Here is a 26,837-nt window from a genome sequence, read left to right as displayed (position 1 = left end):
ACCTCAAACATCACTCTGGAGAGTCAAGAATCAGCAATGAAATGCTCCAGCAGAAAGTGACATACATCACTCTGGAATACAACTCACTGGGCAACTCACTCATATGGCCCAACTTACCCACAAGGGAGCCAGAAAGTGCAACTCTACCAATGGCTTGCGAAGACAAAATCCAGAAACACTTAGTGCAAAGCATGAGTGATCATGAAAGACAACAGTTAAATGGATGGACAGATGTAATAATAGTAATTGTTAACACACAGCACTGCCTATGAGACATGCACTATGGAAAGTGCTTTATACATCCAGACTTACATAACCCTCACAACAAAACTATGAGGCAGGCTCTACTATTACGTTCAACATCAATCTCATTTTACAGCTGGGGAAGCTGAGATAAGGAGATGTTAAAAAAAACTCATGAGCTATGAGGCTTCCCTCATAGCTCAGCTGACAAAGAATCTGCCTGCAACGCAGGAGACCCCAGCTCAATTTCTGGGTCAGGAAGACCACTGCAGAAGAGACAGGCTACCCACTCCAATATTCTTGGGCTTACCTTGTGACTCAGCTGGTCAAGAATCCACCTGCAATGTGGGAGACGTGCGTTCGATCCCTGGGTTGTGAAGATCTCCTGGAGATGTGAAAGGCTACCCACTCCAGTATTCTGGCCTAGAGAATTCCATGAACTGTATAGTCCATGGGATCACAAAAAGTCGGACACAACTGAGCAACTTTCACTTTCATTTCAAGAAAAAACTTAACCAAGATCATGTACTTGGGAGTGGCAGAGTTGGAATTCCAACCTAGGCTGTATTACTGCAAAGTCTATGCTCTTAAACATTATCCTATGTTGAATGTGGATAGAGGATGGAAGGATGCATGGATGGATAGATGGATCGACAAGTGGATATATGGATGGATGGAAGGATGGATGAGTGGGTAGGTGGATGGATGAGTGGGTATGTGAATGGATAAGTGAGTAGATGAGTGAATATATAGATGAACGGATGGATAGGTGGATGAATGGATGGATGGAGGGATAACCAGTCATGTTGACTAGCAATACTAAAGTCAACTAGGAAAAAAGAGCTTGACTCATGCCACCAGCAGAAGGGGACTCAGACACCTGCAGGTCTCACATTCATTTCACCAGTCTTGGTCATCCAACTGTGTCACCACTTAACATGCTAAACAGCTCCAGCAGTAAAACAAGCTGTCACAGGCTTACAAGCAGAAGGCCAGAGGCCCCTGTAAACACACTGCATGCTTGCTACCTAAACCCTTTCCAGCCATCTTGGAAGCACAAGCCTGCTACCCAGGCCCCACACAGAAATTCCTTCTTGGCAGGTGGGGTGCAGTAACTCCATACAGACAAAGACAGGGACGGCTCAGTCAGGCTGTGGTTGAGAACAAGCAGACGTGACTAGGTCGGTGGAGGAAGAGGGGACAAACTGGTGGTTATGGCAAAACCAAGGGTGCCTGAGTCAAGAGCAGTGGGTTTTGAGGATTTCCCCTTCTCTGGCACCAGCACACACTTAAAATGGGAAATACTTAACAAGCAGCATAGTGCTTGCTAACAATATTCAGCTTCCTGGATAAAGAGAATACAAAAAGGCAGCAAGGAGGAAAGCCTTGAATGTTCTACCCCCGAAACACAGGCCCTGCTACGGCCCACAATGGCCCATTATCTCCCAGGGGAGGAGACCTTGTCTGCCAACTCAGGAAGCCAGCAGGCCCACCCAAAGAGCTTTTACGGAGCTTCCTCTAGCTGAGCCGAGCTGTGCTTTCCACTGCTCAGCCCAAGTGTCTCAACAACTTCAAAAGCTACCCAGATGCAGCCTCTGTACTAGAAGGCAAGCTGAGTCAAGAGAGAGGATCAAATTTATCACTGAGGTTGCAGCAGCCCACCAAGGAGAAAGGACTTGCCTGAAGTTCCCCTCTAGCCAGGCCCTGTATAACCAGGCTGAGTAAATGGAAAGGCGACCTGATGCCCTAAAGGGAAAGTGGAAAAGCAGAGTACAGCAAGTCAGATTCTTGTAGTTAGCAGTAGCACCCAGGAACACTCAAGAACAACTCAAAAACAAACAAACAAACAGGGACTTCCCTGGTGGTCCATGGTTAAGACTCTGCACTTCCAATGCAGAGGGCAGAGGTTCGATCCCTGGCTGGGGAACTAAGGCCTCACATTTCACTCGGCCAAAAAATGTCCAGACCTAGGAAGACATCTGCAACCCAGCTGGGGAGAAAAGAACCAAATCCATACAACTGCTAGTCATGGGGCCGGCACCCCCAAGTAAAGAGATTCACTCAAGGGAACTGCCTGTCAGCTCACTTTATGCAGTGCCTGGGAATTTGGCGATTAGTTCCCGAATCATCCTTGGGAAGGGAATGGTATAAGAGAATGTTCATGGCCCAAGTGACTCCCAGCTGAAAATAAACGAAGATGACATCTAGAGAACTGAGTCAGGCTGAAATGTACAAACAGCAGAAGGAGAGCCATGGACCCAAAGAAAAGACACCACCATTGTGTGATGCTCTAGGCAGAAAAGAAGGGGAAAGGTACAACCTGAGGCGCCAAAGGGAAAAAAAGGAGCAATAATAATAATAACCTTTAACTGAGCACCTACTGAGGCCAAAAACTCTTTTCACTCCTGAACATGTTATATCCCAGCCCTCTTGAAGACTCTAAAGAGGTAAGATGAGGTTGAGTGCCTTGCCCAAAGACACACCAGCAGCAACTGGAACCTCAGTCTCTCTCACTCCAGAGCCATTTCCTAGAGTAACAGAAGCAAGTGAGGAACCAGGCAAGAGAAGGCCCTCTCAAGGGAAGACCTAATCCATCTACAAGTCAAAGTGAATTCCGTGGCTGCTGCTGCTGCTGCTGCTAAGTCGCTTCAGTCGTGTCCGACTCTGTGCGACCCCAGAGACAGCAGCCCACCGGGCTCCACCGTCCCTGGGATTCTCCAGGCAATAACACTGGAGTGGGTTGCCATTTCCTTCTCCAATGCATGAAGTAAAAAGTGAAAGTGAAGTCACTCAGTCGCGGCAGATTCTTCGCGGCCCCATGGGCTGCAGCCTACCAAGCTCCTCCGTCCATGGGATTTTCCAGGCAAGAGTACTACAGTGGGGTGCCATTGCCTTCTCCAGAATTCCGTGGCAGACTCAGTCAAATGCCAACAAATAGCAGAGATGCTGGTTAAGAACACTTTTTAGTGTAAGACTTGGGTTCAAATCCCAGCCCCCTGACCTCAAGCAAATCTGTCAACCTCTTAGAACCTCAGTTTTCTCATCTTTAACACAATAACAACATATTTATCTCAAAGGGTCAGTTTGAGGATTAAAAGAGAAAACAGATATAGTGCTACATGCACAGTGCAGGCACATGGCAATCAATCAGTGAAAGTTAGCGAGTGCTAATGCTATTACTATCATGCTCCTCAGACCCGCTGGTGCCTGACACAGAATCAAGAAGAAATACACCACGACCCAGGCCACTTCGTTACAAGGGCAATTTGGTGGGGGTTCAGAAGAGCTTACAGGTTCTAGAAAGACATCCAGAACATACTTTGCCCACCAGCTTCCCACAGCCTGAAATATACATTTCCCAGCACACAGGAAATACACATTTCCCATTTTAAAACAAATTCAGTGCAGATGTAGGTTACACTGGAGGGAGCATGGGTGAAAAAGCTGAGGGCCAACCAGGATTGTAAAGAGTGTTTAAAAAAAAAAAAAAAGTTGAGAAAAATAGTAAAAAGTCTCAAAATCTCCAGTCTGTCTAAGAAACACAGGATTAATTAGGCTAATAAAAAGGTATAATGATTAGTACATTTCACCCCTAAAAGAAACAATAAGAGTAGGAGGGGACTTCTCTGGTGGTCGAGGCTAAGACTCCACCGCTTCCAGTGCAGGGGGCCCAGGTTTCATCCCTGGTCAGATAACTAGACCCCACATACCGCAACTAAGAGTTCACATGCTGCAACTAAGAGATTCTGCATGCCATAACTAAGACATGGCACAGCCATATAAATAAATGAGTATAAATAATAAGAGTAAAGAGAGAGGAGGTTAACATCATTGGGATAGTGACTGGCACATAGCAAGCTCTAATGAACAAAATTTGTTATTGTTATTAAATAATTGTTATATATAAGATTAATAATAATTATCTCTGCTATTATTTCTATCATTATTATTATTGATTCCTTTGAGTGATACTTTACATGTATCATCTAGCATCATGTTCACAATAACCCCTGAAAGGTAGATGTATCATTTTATTTAGTTCCCTGATGAGGAAATTGGAGTCCCCCAGAGAAATAAAATAACTTGCCCGAGATCATCCATCTGTTGAACTTGGTTCTCAAATCCAGGTTTGTCTGATCCCAAAGCCCCTATATCTCATCTCTCCTTACTATATCCATCCAATCATCAGTATTTGCTGAACAAATGAATAACCCCATGGACAAAAAGGCTGCTGGAATGCCCCTGAAGACAAGGAGATGGCCAAGTGCTCAGTGTCTGCAGGATGCAGCGTGCCAACAGAAAGACAAAAAGAATGGTCACATTTTTCTGATGAATTAATCTCTACAAAGAGAAGCTTGAGCTAAGGGAAGGGACTTGGGGTTGATCTGTTTAAAAAGGAAAACATAAACTTATAACAAATGTAAGTTCTCAGCCCCACATGTTTACAATATAGGGGAAAGTCTACGGAACTTCCTATGAGCTTTGCTTACGTCGTGAAGGCCTTAGCCACTGGGGATGGGCACAGTGCTGCAAGCTTAGTCTGGATTTCAGAGTCCAGTTAGGGCTTACATCCCAATGTAATTTAGAGGAAGTAACCTACACTTTCTGACCCTCTGTTTCCTCACCTACAACTGTTGCCAATACAGTAGCCCAGCTACATGAGACTTCTGAATATTTGAAATGTGGTTAGTTTGAGCTGAGACATAGGACAAGTATAAAATATGTGCCAAAATTTGAAGACACCATATTTTTAAAAAGTAAAATATTTCATTAATCATTTTATATTGATTATATGTTGATATGCAATATTTGGGATATAATGAATTAAAGAAAACATTAATCAAAATTAATTTCATTTGTTTGACTCTTTTTAGGTGGTTACTTAGAAATTTTTAAATGACATGTGTGGCTCATGTTATATTCCTATTAGCCAGCACTGATCTACAAAATGTGAGGAGGCTGACATGAAGTCAAAGAAGACGTTATATGGTAAGAGCTCTAAAAACGTGGACGGGACTTCCCTGGTAGTCCAGTGGTTGAGCTTCCACCACAAGCGGCAAACATTTGATCCCTGGTCAGGGAACTAAGATCCCACCTGTCTCAGTGTGGCCAAAAAAAAAAAAGAGTTCCAGGCATCCGGTTTTGTGTTCATTTCCCTCCCCACCTACATCTGATCCAGCAAGTCCTTCCAACTCCCAACCCGGCCAGTGTCTCCCCAAATACAGCATGTCTCTCTCATCATCTCTCACCTGGATGTCTACAGCGATCTTTTAAATCATCATCTGGTCTCTACCACTCAGCAGCCAGTGGGAGACGTTTTAAATACTGATCCAATCCTTTCCATCCCCCACCTAATACGCGTTCCCACTGCATTCAGCACAGAAGCTTATCCCTGCCTAAAAGGCCCCAGTGTGACATGGTCTCTGCCCACCTGCTTCTCCATCCACACCCACTGGAACCCAGCTACACGATCATGTCAAGTTGGCTTCCTCCTCATGGCCTTGATACGGCTCATCCCAAGGGCTCAGAACAATTAGTTTCCCCATTCTTCATGGCTGGCTCCTTCTATCTTGTGGTTCTCAGGTCACATGTCACTTGGTTAGGAAGATCTCCCCTACCCAAAGAAGCCACCTGCCACATCACTCTGTTGCCGTCTCCTGGTTCAGTCTCTCCATGGCATTTATCACAAGTGGAACTCATCTTGGTTTTTTTCCAATTTGCTTACTTGGATATCATCTGCCTTCCTGCTGGAATATCAGCTCCAAGAGGGCAGGGATCTGCCTTAGCCCTTCTATCTCCACAGCCTGGACTGGTGACAACAACATGGCTGGTGCCCAATACACGCCCAATGACCGAATGGATGTGTCAGCTGGAGCTGTGGAGGAATTAGGGGCCACATCCCCGGGACAGTCTGCCAGAGACGCTTCCACTCCAGCCATGCCAGTATGGATACACATCCAAAAGAAGTGAAAGCAGGTACTCAAAGAGATGTCCACACATTCATGTTCAGTTCAGTCACTGAGTCATGTCCGACTCTTTGCGACCCCATGAACTGCAGCACACCAGGCCTCCCTGTCCATCACCAACTGCCAGAGTCTACGCAAACATCCATGTTCACGGCAGCATAATTCACAATAGCCATAAGGAAGAAACAACTCAAGTGTCCACTGACAGATGGAGGAGCAAACTATAGTGTATATGTAAAATGGAATATTATATAGCCTTTAAACGGAGGGAAGCCGGCACCTGCTACAACATGGATGAACCTTGAGGACATCATGCTAAATGAAAGAAGCCAGTCACAAAAAGACTACTATACGGTTCCACCGTAGGCTGCATCCAGTATAGTCAAAATCATAGAAACAGAAAGTAGAAGGCTGGTTACCAGGGACTGGGGGTAGGGCTTAAAAAGGAGTTGTTTACAATGGGGACGGAGTTTCAGATTTGCAAGATGAAAAAGCTCTGGAGCTCTGCTGCACAGTAATATGAATATGTTGAACACAAGTTACTGTACATTTAAAAATGGCTAAGGTGGTGAATTTTATATGTTTTTTTTTTTACCATGAGTTTAAATTATCTTAATATTTTTTAAAACAATAAAACTTTCACCTATCTCAGGGAACTAAATAGAAAGCTACCTAAGCCAGATAAAAAGAGAAGAAAAAAAAAAAACACTAGAATTGGGGAAAGAGCCAGAAGAAAAGAAGTCAACAATAACCGTCCTGTCCATTTTCTGACATTGGGAAGATGAACACAGAGCCTCAGGAATCTGGGCCCCCATGAGCATCAGGGGGAGCCAAGAGGAAACAAATACTCCTATTAGCATCACCACTAAAGACTTCTAGAAATCTGCTCTGAGGACCTAATTAGGGATGCAGGCATGGGGTAAGTTTATAATGGTGAGAAAGGGAAATACCTCTATGACCATCCTTGGGGTACCTTTTAAATAAAGGATAGTCAAGCCATGCAATAGAGATTCTAGAGTCACATGAAAAAAAAGCAACAATGGGGTTTCCCTGGCAGTCGAGTGGCTAAGAATCTACCTTGCAGAGCAGGACACGGGATCGATCCCTGGTTCGGGAAGATCCCACAGGCCTTGGGGCAGCTAAGCCTGTGCACGACAACTACTGAAGCCCACATGCCTAGAGCCAGTGCTCCACAAGAGCGGCCACCACAAGGAAAAGCCCATGCACCGCCACTAGGGAGTAGCTCCTGCTTGCCACAGCTGGAGAAAGCCCACATGCAGCCAAAAATAAAATAAATACATAAATCAATTTTTTAAAAAAACACAATGAAATGCGACTTGACAAACAGGCAGTCTCAAGTGTCATCATGACCCCATTTGTGTGACAGAGATGGAGAAGGATACACCAAGGTATTCACATTTGGAGGAGGGGTGAGATTATTTGCTTTCTGTGTATTTTATAATGTTCTGTAATGATTATGTATTGCTCCAACAATAAGAAAGCATTATTTTAAAGAAGAAAGTATACAGTAGAAGAAAGTCTAAAGAAACACTAGGGATCCCAAAAGAAAATTCTAGTACCCTGAGAGTCAAATTATAGCACAGAAAGAACCCCCAGCAAGGAACAGAAAATACAAAACTTCAGTTATGTAATTCAGAGAGGCCCGCAGAGGCTGCCAGACACCCACAGAGACCCAAACAGACCTTTTGGAACTCAAACCAGGGCAGAGAAAACACATAAAACAGTAACAGAACCCATCCAGAGATGAAAGATTAGGCATGCAGAATCACAGGGATAAAAGAGCGTGTGAGAAAGAGGAGGCAAGAGTCAACACTCAGACTATTTCAGGTACCAGTGGGGGCTGGGGGAGCGGAGAGGGAGGGGAGAGTTGGTAAGCGTACTACCCACACCCCCTTCAAGGAAGCCCCTATAATTAAGTTAATGCTAAGAGGAAAGAGCCCTTTTATTTAGCTGTCATCTGCATGAGCAGAGGAGGTGAGTCAGGCAGCCCCTCAAGCAGAGTGGAAAAGACCCAGGAGCTGCCAGCTGACCCAGCTTCCACAGTGATCGCTGAATGGGTGGGGATACACACACCAGTGTCTAGTGGTGTGAGTCTCAGAGCTGGGACAAATAATAATAGTAGTAAACACTTTCAGAGCATGTGATCTGTGCCAAGCCTTATTCTAAATTTTATATACATGTGTGCATGTATGCGCTAGTCGCTCAGTCGTGCTGACTCTTTGTGACCCCATGGACTGCAGCCTGCCAGGCTCCTCTGTCCACAGGATTCTCCAGGCAAGAACACTGGAGGGTTGCCCTTCCCTTATCCAGGGGATCTTCCTGACCCTGAGATCGAACCCAGATCTCCCACACTGCAGGCAGATTCTTTTCTATCTGAGCCACCAAGAAAGCCCCCCCCTCTCTCTCTCTATATATATATAATTTAATCTTCTTAATGACTCTATGAGATAGTTATTACTATTATTCCCATTTTACAGAGGAGAAAACAGAGGCACAGGGAAGTTAAGTAACCTACCCAAGGTCACACAGTTAATTAATGGCAGAGCCAGGATTCAAACCCCAGGAAGTTGAGGCTCCAGAGTCTATGCTCCAACCTATTCGCTGTTCTCTCTTAGAAATCCAAAAGACCACAAACAAGTGTTTTTCTCAGACTACTCTGACGTCTGTTTGTAGGAAATTCATCTCAAGGAGAAATTACATAGAAAACCTCAGGGTCGCGTATCATTGCATCTCATCACAGGCTATGAAAACAGCCCAAGCTTACCCGAGAAAACCACTTTACCACCCCCACCGCCCTCTTTCTTCAGACCATTGGCCTAAGTATTCTCTGCTTCCTAAGTGCCCACAAAATATGAAAACCAGTTCTTGGCAGGGGTCACATTGCACTCACCCACCACATTCCACTGTCTTAATAACAACACACCTTCTGCAAGCAAAGTCAGCCCCTGCTCCACAATCCCCGCCTGCATTACCCTCAAAGTTAATTCATCTCTCTCTACCCGTCCATTCCACTTCATTTGTATAACAAGGATAGCAGTATTAAAGTCAATACTCATTACTCACAGATTCCATATCTGCAAATTTGCCTACTTGATAAAATTTACTTATAGCCCCAAAATCAGCACTCATGGGACTTTCACGATCATTCTTGGACACACACAGTGATGAAAGATTTGAGTCATCAACGTACACATTCCCAGTTGAGGTTGGACAAGGCTACGCTCTGCCTCCTTGTTTCAGTTTTCATGCTATAAACAAGTATTCTTTTTTCGGGAAATCAATACCATGTTTTTTGCATTTCTGTGCTTTTTGTTGGAAACTTAGCTATTAAAATTGGCCCCGAAGGGCAAGAGGGTTGTTATAGTGTCTTTCGAAGAAAATACATGTGGTTAGGCAAGTTTCATTCAGTTGTGGTGCTGCTGGCCACGAGTTCAATGTTTAAAAAGTCAACAACAGATTAAATAAAATGACTTTAAACATAAACACACATAAAACAAGGTTACAGATTAGTTGACAAAAATGTCATGGCCAGAGGCTCACGGGAACCTGACCCCATAATTCCCCAAGAGCAATGGTCCTACATTCACTAATTCAGCATTTCCAGCAACTTCACGGAAGCCACCAATCACAAGTAGCAAGAACTGACTATACTTCATAGTACTGTCAGTCTTGAGTGGGTATCACCAAGACATTTAGAGCAGGACTCCGGCAACACGAAGGACGATGCAGGCATTTTTCCTTTATCATTTATACAGATTCTTAGTTTAAAGACTAAAATGAAATAAATGAGAACTAGAGCCCCACCTAGAAAAACCAGCACTCTTGACTTGAATCAAATAGGACAATCTAGGGAACCAGACAAATACTCAGAAAGAAGCTGTGATGGTATGGCACACCACTGGTGATGAGCTCCACAGAGTCAACAGTGGTTTTAGGTTGAGGGAAGAAGACTCCAGGCAACATCCACAAGGTTCACCCACCTGAGAGCCACTCTCCTTGGTTCTCCTTGAGGAGTAGCATTACATGGGGTCTTGGTGGGGTCAGCATTTCTGAGATGGTCATGTGACTCACGGTAGGCCAATCAGAAGCTCACTCCCTGGATTTTGCGTCTTGAACAAAGTTATTCATCCTGCCTATGGTGTCTTCAAGGAATGAACCGTTAAATCTTGCTTTCTGCATCCCCAGAACATCTCTCGTTCCAGATCTTTCCAAAGTCTAAGTCTTCATCTTTTCCTTCACATAGCTAATTTCTCTCATGTCCCGCTAATAAATTCATTTCTGCTTAACTTAAAGTCAGTTTATGCTATTTGCAACCAAGGATCCTAACCAAGACAAGAATTTCAAGGGATAACCTTTTCCCTATCCACTCTTCCCTTAGACCCAGACCTCAGAATAAAGGAAATTCCAGCACAAATCACATTCCCTACTTGTTTTGAGTGATGGTATTCTGAAGGGAGAAAACAGAGCAAATACATCTTTAAAACACTCCCAATGTTCTTATATGCTCCCAGTATAGGGGGCCCAGATGAATTTCACACCAGGGTACCAACAGATCTCCCAAAGGAGATCTCCAAACCAGTGCCTTGGACCCCCAAAGAATCCTGGAGAACGACAATAAAAACAATAACAACACCAAAATGTACACCAGTGTCATTTTGCTTTTCAAAAAAGGAAACAGTGGATTGTGTAGACAAAAGAGCCCCCATAAGGAGAATGAGATTTGAAACACATCAGACAACTTCATTCACTTTGTGTTTTGCTTTCTGTGTTTTTGCTTTGTTCGAGGATCGGTGCTAATCTGGTGGACGAGGGAAGTATGATATGGAATCTGTCTCTGGACTTGAACAAAACCTTCCTCAAGGTCACTCGTGATGGTCTGTTGGGAAAGTGCAAAAAATGTGCCCAGTCTTCTCAGACACTTTGGTGGATTAATGAACAAGCTGAACATCTAAGTCAAGCGGCACCCGAACACAATTTGCCTTTGTGGCACTTCTAAGGAAATGACTGACATCATCTTTTCATATCTAGCTTCCCCAGCAGATTGTGGGATCCTTGAAGAGAGGGAAGGTACCTGTCTTGGTCACCTCTGTATCTTCTCCAGTGAGTGCTACACCTGCCTGCCACACAGAGCAGGCTTCCAAAACTACTGCACGCGTGCATGCACGAACGAATAAGTCGGTGAATTTATGTCAACCTGGGGAGAGACCGCTACAAGAATAACAAACGTAATGCCTACAGGGACAGCCTGGTCACCAAAAAATGCAGCAAACGGAGGGACTGGAGGAGCCACGTCCAGCCAAAGGGGTCAACCGCATTGCATGAGGCCCTGCTGTCGATGAGCTGCCAGTTGTCACAGTCTTTCAAAAGGTGCCTAAATACAGGTATTTTATTGTGAAATTCTGTTCTTAAATACAGCTCACTAGTTTTTAATATTTTCTCTCTTTTTAGCTGAAGCTGTCAGGGAAAGGGAAATTCCACCCTCCCCTCATCTCTCTGGAGTTCTTGTGGCTGAACCAAGACTAAATCTGACACAAGGGGCTTCCCTGATGTTCCAGTGGTTAGGACTCCATACTCCCAATGCAGGGGGCACGGGTTCAATCCCTGGTCCGGGAACTAAGATTCGACATGCTGCATGGTTCAGCCAAAAAAAAAAAAAAGACATAAGACAGATTAACAGGAGAAAAAAGAAACAAATTTTATTCATGCACACAGAGGTCTCCTAGAAATGGGACCTAAGAAGTGGTCAAAGCAGGCGGTTTTCATACTTTTTAGGCCAAGAAACAATAAATTTGTGAGCAGTTGACAGGACAAAGAAACTTAGGTTTTTGGATGTTCGATGAGTGAAGAATATAAACAGAGTTTGGGCTCCTGGAGCAGCAAATTAAAGAAGTAACAACGTTTGTTTATTTAGGTGCTCAGGTTGAAGTCCCATCTCTGGTGATACAACTGAGTGTCTTCCACCTCCAGAGGCAGGGAGGCCCCTTTCACATGAGAGATTCGTGTCCTGCCTTCACAGAGACAGACAGAAGGGTCAGAGCATCCTTCTTGTGTCGGTCATTTCTGAAGTAACTTTAATTCAAAATAATCAGTATGCCACTGAGGTGCATTTAAGGGCAGCCTGCCCTGGATCCCAGCAAAGCAAAATATATGTAGGACCAACAACCAAGCTCTGCTAAAGGGGGACACCAGCTGCTGGTCCTCAGTTCTGTCTCTCTCACCATTTTTATGATAAAACTTGAAGAAAGAATCAAACGAGTGGGAAGACAGAAGTACCATCATTTTTTCTTTTCAGAAGTAGCATCTTAAGCACATGTAACAGGATGGACTTAGCACAAGCAAACAGAAGGTCCAGAAACCCAATTTCTGAGTCCAGGAATGCAACTTGGATTAAGCGGATTTTAGATTAAGCACTTTTGAATCACTGAAGGATTTCATCAGACAAAAAGCTAGTGAGTCAGCAGTATGAGAGGGCTGCCAAAAAAACAGTTAACGATTTGAGACTCATTGAAGTATATTATCTACATCAGTGATTACTAATTGGTGGCCCACATATTGTTTGGTCTGAGAACTGTTTTTTAGTTTGAAAAAACTAAATAAATGATCAGTATTCCTAAATTAGAAGATTTCCCATAAATATTTTGATTTATTGTCTCTGCTGGAAAAAAAAAAAAAACCCTGGTAGGGCCAGGCCAGTGCTGCCACACTGGCAACAACAGGCCTGAGTTACATGGCCACTCCTTTGGGATGGGGCACGCTCCATTTATTCTGCCACAGTCCCCACCACTCCCTGTGGTCTCCCCATTACCAAGACTTGTCAGTTGTTACCTCTCATTACACTTGGATGGTTACTTTCCCTATGGTGCACTTAAAAGAAATCATTCTTCTGTACCCATATCTTTTAAAAAGAGCAAAACCAAAACTTGCACTCAAGAAAAAGTGCATGTTACAAAAAATTATATACCTCTTTGGATAAGTGAAGAAAACTCTTATGGTTTTATATATTTCTTAAATCTAGGATGTTTCCTGCAATTAAGTTATCTGCCCAGGCTCCTGCAGGAATCTGAATTTGTGAATACCAATCTATAACATGACATGTCATCAGTTAAGTTGAGTCACTCAGTCGTGTCTGACTCTGCAACCCCATGGACTGCAGCACGCCAGGCTTCCCTGTCCTTCACCAACTCCTGGAGCTTGGTGAGATGTCATGGTTCATCTCTGTTCAGGGATAGACAGACTCTTGCAGAAGTGTTACACAGGATTTCAGAATCCATTATTTATCAAGTACGTGGACAAGTTGGAAATTTAAGGACAAGTTCAAGAACTCTTAGTTCACGCATACAATGAAATTCACACATAGGCTGCCCATTCCTTTCAATACCTCAGAAACTTGTGGAAATGAATGCTTAGCCTAATACTATTTTAGTAAGTACACGAATATGTGGGTGTGGGTGTCTATTTGTTAGAGGCTTAGAAGAGCAGTTTCCCCACCCAACCTTGAAATTAAGACTCTATGTGATGTTTCCATATTCATGACAGCCAAATATAAGATTGGGAAATGACCAAGTGATTCACAGAGGAAGAAGACAAGAAGAGTCTGGCATAATTAGAGGTAAGAGTGCTGGGCAATATTTAAAAATAATAATTTTGATGAGACTGAGTGGGACTATAGTTCGAGAGCCTCAACAAGCAGGCAGAAGAGAAGCCTTAAAGTAGATATATTGCTGACGTCTTCTGGGTCTCTGCCAATCCCTGGAAGACTGCTCTGAAACGTATAGGGGCAGGATCCCAGCTAGAGTGTCTTCCATATCCATATCCCCTACACACACACACACACACGCACACACACGCGCGCACAGCTAAATGGCCTGAGTGTAGGGCACCTGACCGAAAGATGGGCCATCAGCTTATCCCAGAAACTTAGAACTAGACCTAAGAGATGCTATCTGTCCCAGGTGGAAAATAGTGTGAGTATGGTAAGAAAGACCATGGCTGACCCAGGATAAACACAGGCTGAGAAAGCCAGAGAAAGGAGAACAAGGGAGACATGTGGGAGCAATGCAACCAGAGATAGAGACACTGAAAAAGCACAGTTTCCAATGGTCGGTTTTCCAGTTCTTCCATCCAGTCACTCCTGAAGCCTGGCTGAACTTCCTGCCCTTTGATCACGCAGGAAAGCCTCCAATGCTAATCGTAACGACAGCAACAGTGGCTAAATTCAGAGATCCTTACCATCAGCTGAGCAGTAAATACTCTACATATACGAACTCATTTAATTTTCCTGAAAACCCTGAGGCAGCTGTTTCCCCTTCCTCCCTCTCCCTTGTTTGTAGGTGAGCAAACTGAGGCACAGAGAGTTTAAGTAACTCCCCGTAGAGCATCTGGCTAGGAAGTGGCAGAACCAGAATCGAATCCAAACAGTGTAGCTCCAGAGACCTTGCATTTAACCATGAACTATTCTACCTCTTGGCCTCAGGCTGCATGAGTGAATTTCCATCACTTGTGACCCAAAAAGCCCTGCCTGAGACACACAGAGGCCACATGGACTTGGGGAAAGCAGCCACCTGGAAGGCGCTGTCAAGGGAACCCTGCCAGTCCTCCCTGCTAAGCTGGCCGGCAAAGGATTACTTCCTGCAGTCAGAGTGGCTGCTGGACAGGGCCTTCAGACACCAGCAGAGCCATGGGGAAGCCATCCAGGCACTGAGATAGCATCCTCTGGACCAATCTGTGTTTTGTGCCAGCCTCTGTTCTAGGAGCTGGAAAATTAACAGAGAACAAAACAGGCTAGAGCCCTGATCTTCTAAAGCTTACTTTCTAGAAGACAGAGATGTACAAATGATTCTATTAGGGGAACCAAAGACTGAAACTGCCCACCCTGACCAGGAAAGAGAGTAACCCCTTTCATGAGTTATCTTACAACAGGCGGTCCTGGTAAGGAAGGCAGAACTAACAAGCTCCCACTGACCAGACGAATTCGGGAAAAGTCAAAAGGAGAGTGGAAACACGAGTCCACATGTCCTACAAATCTCCCAGAATCCTCTCGCTGGAACATCTTGGCGCCACCAGGAAGGAACCCGAGTCAGAATGATTGGCCAGGGACAACCCAGAAACGAACCCCATCACCCTAAAAGGCGAGACTGCGAGCCACACGGGAGAGCAGTACTCCTGGGTTCCCTTACCCCGCTGCTCTCCACCTGGCACCCCTTCCCAGTAAAGTCTCTTGCTTTATCAGCATGTGTGTCTTCTCGGACAATTCACTCCCGAGTGTTAGACAAGAGCCCCCTTTTGGGCGCTGGAAGGGGTCCCCTTTCCTGCACAATTCTACATGGCTATAGATGCCACGGAAGGAAAAACAGGGGGTGGTGTGATGAGAGTGTTGAAAGGGACACTTAGGGAGCATAGGTGGAAAAGGCTTCTCAGAGAGGTGATGACTGAGCTGAGATGGAGATGATGAGAAGCCACCCGAGTCCAAAGGGGAGTCAGAGAGGCACCGAGATGGGAATAAGCGTGGCGAACTCCAGGAACAGGAGAGGGCATGGTGGCTGGTGCACAATTCATTCTACCCCTTGGGCGGCCGAGTGCGTGGAGAGAGAGGCGACCCTGCTCCACAGCCTGGCTTCATGAGACTCAGAGGCTAGTGAAGGAGCAAGTACAGTAGCTGCAAAGACGGCCGGGTCCGCATTCCTCCCTGTGTCCACAATCTCTGCAGTGTGGCTTGATGGCTCCTCTCCTCCATGCCCCACTTCCCAAGTCCAGAATAGCCCATGACTGGTTTCTGTGCAGTAGCAGCAGCAGAAGGGACAGTGTGCCAACTCCGAAGTGTTTCTCAAGAATCCTTGCATGCTTATGCTCTTAGGACCCTGGAACCTTTCCCAACAGCCCATGAACCAGCCTGAGTAGCCTGGTGGATGGAGAGACACAGAGCATCCAGTCTCTCTTCTGCTCCAATAAACACACATCCCAGTGAGGGGAGCCATCCTAGGCCTTCCAGGCCCCAGGTAACCTGCCAGCTGACCACAGACACATAAGTGAGCCCAGCCAAAGTCTGCAGAATGCCCACTTCCATGCAGTTTGGGGGTAGTGTGTAATAAAGAAATAACTAGTTCATACACCAAGGTGTATGGCAGGAGGACAAGGGGATGACAGAGAATTAGATGGTTGGATGGCATCACCAACTCTATGGACATGAGTTTGAGTAGGCTCCAGGAGTTGGTGATGGACAGGGAAGCCTGGCATGCTGCAGTCCAGAGGGTTGCAAAGAGTCAGACACAACTGAGCGACTGAACTGAACTGAACACCAAAGTGATGCCAGAACAGAGGAAAGCACAGGGGACTGTAGGGACAGCCGGAAACTGTCCATGACAGCCTGCTCTGTGGCTGTGCTTGGCAGCCTGGCCAGGGTCCAGATCAGTGAATACCGCTGCAGGGAGACCCTGCCAGGGCCCCAGGCTGATGCCCCGGAGCAGCAGCTGCTCTGACATCAGGAAACAGCAACACCCAAGTGGCTTCATTCATTGAAACTCCCCAGTGAGCAGTGAGAACCAGACACACCTGGCTTTAAATCCCAACCCTGCCTCTTGCTAGGGGCTTCCCGGGTGGCTCAGTGGTAAAGAATTCACCTGCCAATGCAGGAGACACAGGAGATGTGGGTTCGATCCCTGGGTCAGGAAGATCCTCTGGAGACGGAAATAACAACCCACTTCTTGCCTGGAAAATCCCACGAATAAAGGAGCCTGGCTTGCTAGAGTCTAAAGAATCACAAAGAGTCAGACATGACTGAGCAAGTGATCATGCATGCCTCTTGCCAGGCTGTGGCTAAACCTCTCCCACCTTTGCTTCCTCACCTGATAATGGGGTAAATACACAAAGCACATTAGAGAGGACCTGTCACATGAACGTAGCATGTCTGTGCTGCAGAAGTTTACAATCATTAACATAGAAACAAAAGGGAGGGAAACTCCCCACGTGAGGAGGCGCGCATCACTCACTGGCCATATGTGAGAGAATTTTAGGTGGAACATAGACACGGCATTCAATCACAGCAAACTATAATAACTGGGACTTGTTCCCTTTTTAAATTATTTTCAATCCTCATGATTCTTTCAAAAGAGAAAGTCTCTGTTTGGTGCTTGTATATTTTGAACATCACTTTAATATCTGCTAAATTCCCTTTTGGAACAAAGTTGAGGGAATGTTTCAAATTCAGATCCTTGTCAGCCAACAGTACCTTGTGAGAATTTCATAATATTTTTAATTATGTTCATTTTTTATAGTTACAAGTTCTTTATGGGTGATATTGTTTTTCCATTTACACAGTGATAAAGTTTCTTTGAAATGAATGTGTTAAATGAAAAAGCAGACCATTAAAAAGACATTTTTTAAAGGACACAATACACACAGCAAATAAAGCAGAATACTAGGGAAAACTGAAATAAGAACAGAACATTGATGGAATTGATAGAATTTGGTATTCAAGCTGGCTCAAATTCCAGCTTAGCCAAGTTACTAGCTATACAACTGTATTAGTCAGCTTTTGCTAGGTAAGACTGCAATGTCAAGCAACCTCAAATTCCAGTGGGGGTTTACAACATGCAAAACATAGCTCTTGCTCATGCTACATGTCACCGCAATTGCCTGTGCTCTGCGGCTTCCCTTCATGTGTCTTCTTTCTCTCTCTCTAATTTTTAATTGGAGGATAAATGCTTTACAATTTTGTGTTGGTTTCTGCTGTATAACATGAATCAGTTGTAAATGCATACACACACACACACACACACCATCGTTCTTGAAACTCCCTCCCACTTCCCCCCCAACTCCATGTGCCTTTTATATGCCAGGATATAAGCTGAAGAAACAGTCCTTGCTTGGTCCTGAGGCACAGGGGAAAAGAGCAAGGGCCAAATCGTGCAATGACTCTGGAAGCTTCTACTTAGATATACAGTATATCACGGCTGCTCAATTACACTGGTCAGTGGGTATCACATGGCCACACCTCACATCAACAGAACAGGAAAGCTCATTCCTCCTGTAGGCAGATACTATGTTATCACAAAGCAATGGGTAAGAATATATGATCCTCTTACAGGGAGAAAGCAAATACTTGATTCAATAATATAATCCATCATAATGACCCTGTGCAAGTCACCTCACTTTTACTTCTCCATTTTTGAGATGAGAATACCTACTTCAGAGTCAAGCTCAATAATATGAATTCCCTTCCGCTTCTGAGATTCATTCAGAACAGCTCAAACCAAAATTAGAATAAAGAGTATGGTAGACAAGCTGCATTCAAACTTTAGTCCAAGATCTGTAACCAGTTAAAAATAAACCCCATGAATGTTCATGCTGAGATGAATGTACTCCCCTCCTAAGCTGGCCACATTCCCCTCCATGTCACTCATGTCAACACCTTATGAAAATTTTCCTGGAAAAACACTTACCCTTTTCAGAACTAAAGAAAAAATGTAGAGGAAATGGTTATATTAATTGACATCGTAATATTAGTGTCATGATTAAAAGCATACATTTGGGGACTTCCCTGGGGGTCCAGTGGTAAAGAATCCGCCTCGCAACGCAGGGGACAGGATTCGATCCCCACTCCGGGAAGATTCCGCATGCCTCGGAGCAACCAAGGGACAGCTACTGAGCCCATGCACCAAAACTACTGAAGCCCGCATGCCCTAGAGCCCGTGCTCTGCAGCAAACAAAGCCACTGCAAAGAGAAGCCTGCAAATGGCAATTAGAGAGTAGCCCCGTTCACGACAGCTAGAGAAAGCTCACACACAGCAACGAAGACCCGGTGCAGCCAAAAAATAAAATAATAAATAAAATTTTTTTTAAAAAAGCATACATTTTAGAATTGGAATCATGGCTGTTACTTATTTGTATATGACCTTGAGGAAGTTAAATAACTGAGCCTCAAATTATTCATAAAATGGGACAACAGAACAACAGACTGGTTCAAAGTTGGGAAAGGAGTAAGTACGTCAAGGCTGTATATGATCACCTTGTTTATTTAACTTATATGCAGAGGACATCATGTGAAATGCCGGGTTGGATGAAGCACAAGTTGGAATCAAGATTGCCAAGAGAAATATCAATAACCCCAGATATGCAGATGACACCACCCTAATGGTTGAAAGAGAAGAGGAATTAAAGAGCCTTTTGATGAGGGTGAAAGAGGAGAGTGAAAAAGTTGGCTTAAAACTCAACATTCAAAAAACTAAGATCATGGCATCTGGTCCTATCACTTCATGGCAAATAAAAGGGGAAACAATGGAAACAGTGGCAAACTTTATTTTCTTGAGCTCTAAAATCACTGCAGACAGTGACCGCAGCTATGAAATTAAAAGATGCTGGCTCCTTGGAAGAAAAGCTATGACAAATCTAGACAGTGTATTAAAAATGAGACATCACTTTGCCGACAAAGGGCAGTATAGCTATCGTTTTTCCAATAGTCATGCACAGATGTGAGAGCTGGACCATAAAGAAAGCTGAGTGCCAAAGAATTGATGTTTCTGAACTGTGGTGCTGGAGAAGACTCTTGAGAGTCCCTTGGGGTGCAAGGAGATCAAACCAGTCAATCCTAAAGGAAATCAGTCCTGAATATTCATTAGAAGGACTGGATGCTGAAGCTGAAGCTCCAATACTTTGGCCACCTGATACAAAGAACCAACTCACTGGAAAAGACCCTGATGCTGGAAAAGTCTGAAGTCAGGAAGCAAAGGGGACGACAGGGGATGAATGGTTGAATGGCATCACCGACTCAATGGACATGAGTTTGAGCAAACTCTGGGAGATGGTGAAGGACAGGGAAGCCTGGCGTACTGCAATCCACTGGGTCACAAAAAGATGGACACAAGTAAGCAAATGAACAACAACAACAAACAGATCTATTTTAGTCCTAGGTTACTATGAAACTTAAATGAGATAAGTCATATGTATGGCTTATTACTGTGCCTGGTCCAAATAAATACTCAAATAGAAACTCTTAAAAAGCTGGTACACATCCCAAAGTATCATTGAGTATTTCAAATCAACGTCTCACATCCAGTATAGGGAGGTCCTCGCTTACACCAGTTGGAGAAGTCCAAGTTCAATTTTTGTTTCCAACTTTATGACATGGGATAGTGCTCTGCTCCCTGGAAACCCTGTAGACATGCCCTGACGTTGTCTCTAACTATAAAGGACTTTCAATTCTTTCTGTGAACCCGTAGAAGTAAAAGATACCAAAGTCATTTCTGAACATGATAAGTGGATATGGACCATGAATGGTAACATTGGTATCCCCAGCCTTCTGTTCACAAGGCATTTTAGCAAGAGGCTGCTGTCACCATACAAGGAGACCCTCGGAAGACAGACCCACAATGAGAGAATCTTCTTTTACTCTTCTTTGGGGCTGGAACGTCTGTCTTATGTGTAGTGGGCAATTTTAGCAATAAAGTGTATTCCATCTCCCAGCTGGAGAACATGTCACCAATTACTTGGAAAAGAGATGAATAATTAAACAGACTTTCCTCTCAAGACGACTAAGTGGAAGTGTCTGGGTAATAGTGAAAGGTCAGAGATGATCATTTCCCTGTGGTTCACAGCAGTTTGGTCTATTTCTCTTTTTTCTTTTTTGGCCACACCCCACAGTTTCTGGGGCCTTAGTTCCCCAACCAGGGATGGAACCTGGGTCATGGCAGTGAAAGTTCTGACCCCAAACCACTGGACAAGCAGGGAATTCCCAGGCTAGTCTATTTCTAGGTCTGCTCAAGCTTTCAACGTTTGCTCATGTCTGCACCAGCTCAGACTCTGAGTTAATCACGTATACTCTCTGAGCCTCGGTTTTCTCACCTTTAAAGTGGGAATTACGGATTGCTTGGAAACACTATTAGGCTTTAAGAGCCAAATCAAGATAAGGGAGTCTGTCATTTCAGATATTAGAGTGACACAGGACTCAGGATTTGATGAAAACAGACAGGCACAAACACAGACAAAGAATGCTGTGTAAAACAAAGACTGTGGCTCACCAACCGGCTCTGCAAGGATGGAGTCACCAGCCACTGCCGCTGCTGACCAGCAGAACACCCAGAGGGGAATTCCGATGAGACACAGGACAGACTTGGGAAAACAGACCCCTCTGATAGTCAAATATGTATCTCAGGAAAATTTTCATGAATCCAGAATCTTGCATCTGCCCATAAGTAGTAAAGCATTAAAATCATTAACTTGGGATATCTGTTCCTTGTGACTACAGTAATCTTTTACTGAGATATATGCATGACACATACACTCCCCGGTCAAATATCATACATATACTGGCTTCTCCCCCATCTCTGCAGAGCTGGTCCCTCAGAGCTGCCTAGACACTGTCTCCCAGGCGAAAGTCCTCAGTAAGCTCCCTGAGTAAAACTTAAACTCACAACTCCTTTTGTTTTTTAATGTTGCTGACTGGTTTGTTTGTTGGCTGCGCTGGGTCTCCACTGCTACACCGGGCTTGTCTCCAGCTGCAGTGAGTGCGGGCTGGCTACTCTGTAGTTGTAGTGCTCAGGCTTCTCATTGCACTGGCTTCTTGCTGTGGAGCACTGGTTCTAGGGTGCTCAGGCTTCCGCAGTTGGGGCGCAGGGGCTCCGTAGTTGCAGCCCCCAGGCTCTAGAGTGTGGACTCAGTAGTTGGGATGCACAGGCTTAGCTGCTCCACAGGATGTGGGATCCTCCCAGATCAGGGATTGAACCTATGTTTCCTGCATTGGTAGGCAGATTCCCTGCCACCAAGCCACCAGGGAAGCCCTCACAGCTCTTAAGATCTGCATTTTCTTTCAGTCAACATGAGTGAATGACTGGTGTTTAGTAGACTGAAGTAAAAAATACCTACAAAGTAATAAGAAAATGTGAAAGGGGAGCATTTACAGAGACGAAATGCAACTGTCAAAGAAATACATAAAAAGAAACCTCATTAGTAATCAAGAAAATGCCTATTAAAATTAAATGCCACTTTTTCTCCCTTCAGATTGGCAAAAATGTTTAAGTTTTGAGGCAGGAGATAGATGGGCCCCAGGCTGAGCAGCTGGAGTTTGTCCCCTGTGGACAGACACTGAGATAAAATATAATAGAAGAGGCTGAGGCCTGCCCAGATAAAAGACAGAGACCACATATTTCTCATTCTCGAGGTCAAGGAGACCTTCCAAGACTATACATGTACAGAAAGACTCCATGGAGGTCAAAAAGGGAGTGATGCTAAGTCATTCTAGCCTATTTGCTAGAATCCATCTTGGCTAAGAGATGTATGTGCACACACAGCAGGATCCTGAATTAAACCAAATACAGACTCATAACCAGACAAAGCAAGATGACTGATCAAAGGAAATCCAGAAGACATGCTCCATATAAGTCATTTAATCTACCACAAGTGTTCGAGTCCCTCTTTCTGAGCTCACCTGTGTGTGCCTATTCACACATATTCTTTTTCCTCCTAATAAACTCTGTTTCACTATTTTCTTTGTGGGAATTAATGTCTACAACGCGAAGAGCCAGGGCCTTGCCACTGGCCACTAATCTAGTGGCTAGGATTCAGTGTTCTTACTGCCACTGCCTGACTTCAGTTTCTGGCCAGGAACCAAAATCCTGCTTCAAGCCACAGAAGGCCAAGGCCACCCGAGATCAGCCTGACCATGTTACGATTTAAGGAAGACGTAGTGAAAGAGAAACACACATAGCTTGGGGGAGTAACACCAGTCACTTTGGAGGACGTCTGTTAAAATCTGAATCGTGTACACCCCATGCCATTGACTTCTCAGGAACTAGAGAAACACGTGCATGTGTGTAGACATGAACAGGGATGCTGATTGTAGTACTGTGTATAACAGACACTGTCAGGGGAAACGCTGACACTGCCCGCCCTGGCCAGGCACCATAGTAACCACTGGCCTGAGTTATCTTAACAACAGGTCCTGTTTTGCCAATAGAGTTTTGCCAAGAAAATGCACTGGTCATAATAAACACCCTCTTCCAACAACACAAGAGAAGACTCTATACATGGACATCACCAGATGGTCAACACAGAAATCAGACTGATTATATTCTTTGCAGCCAAAGATGGAGGAGCTCTATACAGTCAGCAAAAACAAGACCAGGAGCTGACTGTGGCTCAGATCGTGAACTCCTTATTGCCAAATTCAGACTTAAATTGAAGAAAGTAGGGAAAACCACTAGACCATTCAGGTATGACCTAAATCAAATCCTTTATGATTATACAGTGGAAGTGAGAAATAAATTTAAGGGCCTAAATCTGATAGATAGAGTGCCTGATGAACTATGGAAGGAGGTTCGTGACACTGAACAGGAGACAGGGATCAAGACCATCCCCATGGAAAAGAAATGCAAAAAAGCACAATGGCTGTCTGGGGAGGCCTTACAAATAGCTGTGAAAAGAAGAGAAGCGAAAAGCAAAGGAGAAAAGGAAAGATATAAGCATCTGAATGCAGAGTTCCAAAGAATAGCAAGAAGAGATAAGAAAGCATTCTTCAGCAATCAATGAAAAGAAATAGAGGAAAACAACAGAATGGGAAAGACTAGAGATCTCTTCAAGAAAATTAGAGATACCAAGGGAACATTTCATGCAAAGATGGGCTCGATAAAGACAGAAATGGTATGGACCTAACAGAAGCAGAAGATATTAAGAAGAGATGGCAAGAATACACAGAAGAACTGTACAAAAAAGATCTTCACGACCCAGATAATCACGATAGTGTGATCACTGACTTAGAGCCAGACATCCTGGAATGTGAAGTCAAGTGGGCCTTAGAAAGCATCACTATGAACAAAGCTAGTGGAGGTGATGGAATTCCAGTGGAGCTATTTCAAATCCTGAAAGATGATACTGTGAAAGTGCTGCACTCAATATGCCAGCAAATTTGGAAAACTCAGCAGTGGCCACAGGACTGGAAAAGGTCAGTTTTCATTCCAATCCCAAAGAAAGGCAATGCCAAAGAATGCTTGAACTACCACACAATTGTACTCATCTCACACACTAGTAAAGTAATGCTCAAAATTCTCCAAGCCAGGCTTCAGCAATATGTGAACCGTGAACTTCCTGATGTTCAAGCTGGTTTTAGAAAAGGCAGAGGAACCAGAGATCAAATTGCCAACATCCGCTGGATCATGGAAAAAGCAAGAGAGTTCCAGAAAAACATCTATTTCTGCTTTATTGACTATGCCAAAGCCTTTGACTGTGTGGATCACAATAAACAGTGGAAAATTCTGAAAGAGATGGGAATACCAGACCACCTGACCTGCCTCTTGAGAAATTTGTATGCAGGTCAGGAAGCAACAGTTAGAACTGGACATGGAACAACAGACTGGTTCCAAATAGGAAAAGGAGTACGTCAAGGCTGTATATTGTCACCCTGCTTATTTAACTTATATGCAGAGTACATCATGAGAAATAGTGGACTGGAAAAAGCACAAGCTGGAATCAAGATTGCCAGGAGAAATATCAATAACCTGAGATATGCAGATGAAACCACCCTTATGGCCAAAAGTGAAGAGGAACTAAAAAGCCTCTTGATGAAAGTGAAAGTGGAGAGTGAAAAAGTTGGCTTAAAGCTCAACATTCAGAAAATGAAGATCATGGCATCCAGTCCCATCACTTCATGGGAAATAGATGGGGAAACAGTGGAAACAGTGTCAGACTTTATTTTTCTGGGCTCCAAAATCACTGCAGATGGTGACTGCAGCCATGAAATTAAAAGATGCTTACTCCTTGGAAGGAAAGTTATGACCAACCTAGATAGCATATTCAAAAGCAGAGACATTACTTTGCCAACAAAGGTTCGTTTAGTCAAGGCTATGGTTTTTCCTGTGGTCACGTATGGATGTGAGAGTTGGACTGTGAAGAAGGCTGAGCACCGAAGAATTGATGCTTTTGAACTGTGGTGTTGGAGAAGACTCTTGAGAGTCCCTTGGACTGCAAGGAGATCCAACCAGTCCATTCTGAAGGAGATCAGCCCTGGGATTTCTTTGGAAGGAATGATGCTGAAGCTGAAACTCCAGTACTTTGGCCACCTCATGTGAAGAGTTGACTCATTGGAGAAGACTCTGATGCTGGGAGGGATTGGGGGCAGGAGGAGAAGGGGATGACAGAGGATGAGATGGCTGGATGGCATCACTGACTCGATGGAGTCACATGAGTCTGGGTGAACTCCGGGAGTTGGTGATGGACAGAGAGGCCTGGCGTGCTGCGATTCATGGGGTCGCAAAGAGTCGGACACGACTGAGCGACTGATCTGATCTGATGTGATCTGAACTGGAAGAATTTGGGGAAAATCAAAAGGAGAGACGAGATGCCAGTCTGTATGTCCCACCAACCTTCCAGAATCCTCCTCACTGGAATCCATCTTGGCCAAGCGATGCGCATGCCACCAGGAAGGACCCTGAGTCAGAACAATTGGCCAGAGACAATCCAGAAACTAATCTCACTACCATAAAACCTGAGCCTGCAAGCCACGCAGCACAGTGGCTTGCAGGGTTGCAAGTCCTCCGGGGTTCCCTTACCCTCCTGCTCTCCAGCTGGGTACCCCTTCCCAATAAAGTCTCCTGCTTTGTAAGCAAGTGTCTCCTCGGACAATTCATTTCCAAGTGTTACACAAGAGCCCACTCTCAGGTGCTGGAAAGGGTCCCCCTTCCTGCCACAACACCACCCCTAAAAGAATCTGAACATTGCTAAACACAGAGTAGCCATAAAAAATGGGAATAGAATACTACGGAGAACCTAGTTAAAAGTGTAACAACAGAGACTGCTCTTCAAGACTCTGCGATGTGAAAAATCAAGGTCCAAGATGATGAGCTGATATATGACACCATTTAGAAAGACACACACACAGAGTATCACATAATCAGTATGGACACAAATACGAACAGAGAAAAGGTTCTAAAAAGAGACACCAATTATGCAACCTCTGGGAAAGGGAGAGAGTACCTAGACTGGGATGTCAAAAATGCCAAAAAGATCTTTAATACCATGTCTTATGATAGTTAATTGATCTTAATGAGGTGTTATTGTTGTTGTTTACTCACTCAGTCATGTCCAACTCTTTTGCGACCCCTTGGACTGTAGCCCACCAGGCTCCTCTGTCCATGGGATTTCCCAGGCAAGAATACTGGAGTGGGTTGCCATTTCCTTTTCCAGGGGATCTTCCCAACCCAGGGATGGAACACGCGTCTCCTGCATTGGCAGGCAGACACTTAAGCATTTCTTATGAATTTAATGTTTTCCTTTAACACAGCAGGACGATCTCACTGCATCAGCCATGGTGGGTCACAAAGTCTGGTTGATTCCATAATTGACAGAAGAGCTATGCTTATGGGGATAAATACAGCCATAATTATTACCACATGACTGACACTTCTGTCTCCCTCGACGCTTTCTCTTTACTCTGAGAAACAGGAGGCCAAGGCACACCTGGTTTTGTGCTCTTCTAATTGCCGAAGGCCTACAGGCTTAATCCCTTCCCAGGAGTGATAATTAACATTTTTAATACAGGCACTTTACAATCAATAGAGTTAACAACTGCTGCTCTTATCTACTTATACTCAGGTGTGAAAAAGAAAAGCGGATGGGATGGATGCT

The 26,837-nt window shown here is 44.4% G+C and overlaps 1 protein-coding gene across 2 annotated transcripts in view; it reads right to left on the bottom strand.

The window, feature by feature from the left end:
• PRKCB (protein kinase C beta) overlaps window positions 1-26,837 on the bottom strand; it is a 375,621-nt gene that overhangs the window by 319,940 nt on the left and 28,844 nt on the right.

The sequence above is a fragment of the Bos taurus genome, chromosome 25 (assembly GCF_002263795.3).
Source record: "Bos taurus isolate L1 Dominette 01449 registration number 42190680 breed Hereford chromosome 25, ARS-UCD2.0, whole genome shotgun sequence".
Classification (NCBI taxonomy): Eukaryota; Metazoa; Chordata; class Mammalia; order Artiodactyla; family Bovidae; genus Bos; species Bos taurus.
The sequence above is the reverse complement of the archived record's forward strand: the minus strand, read 5'-3'. Positions and strand labels throughout refer to the sequence as shown.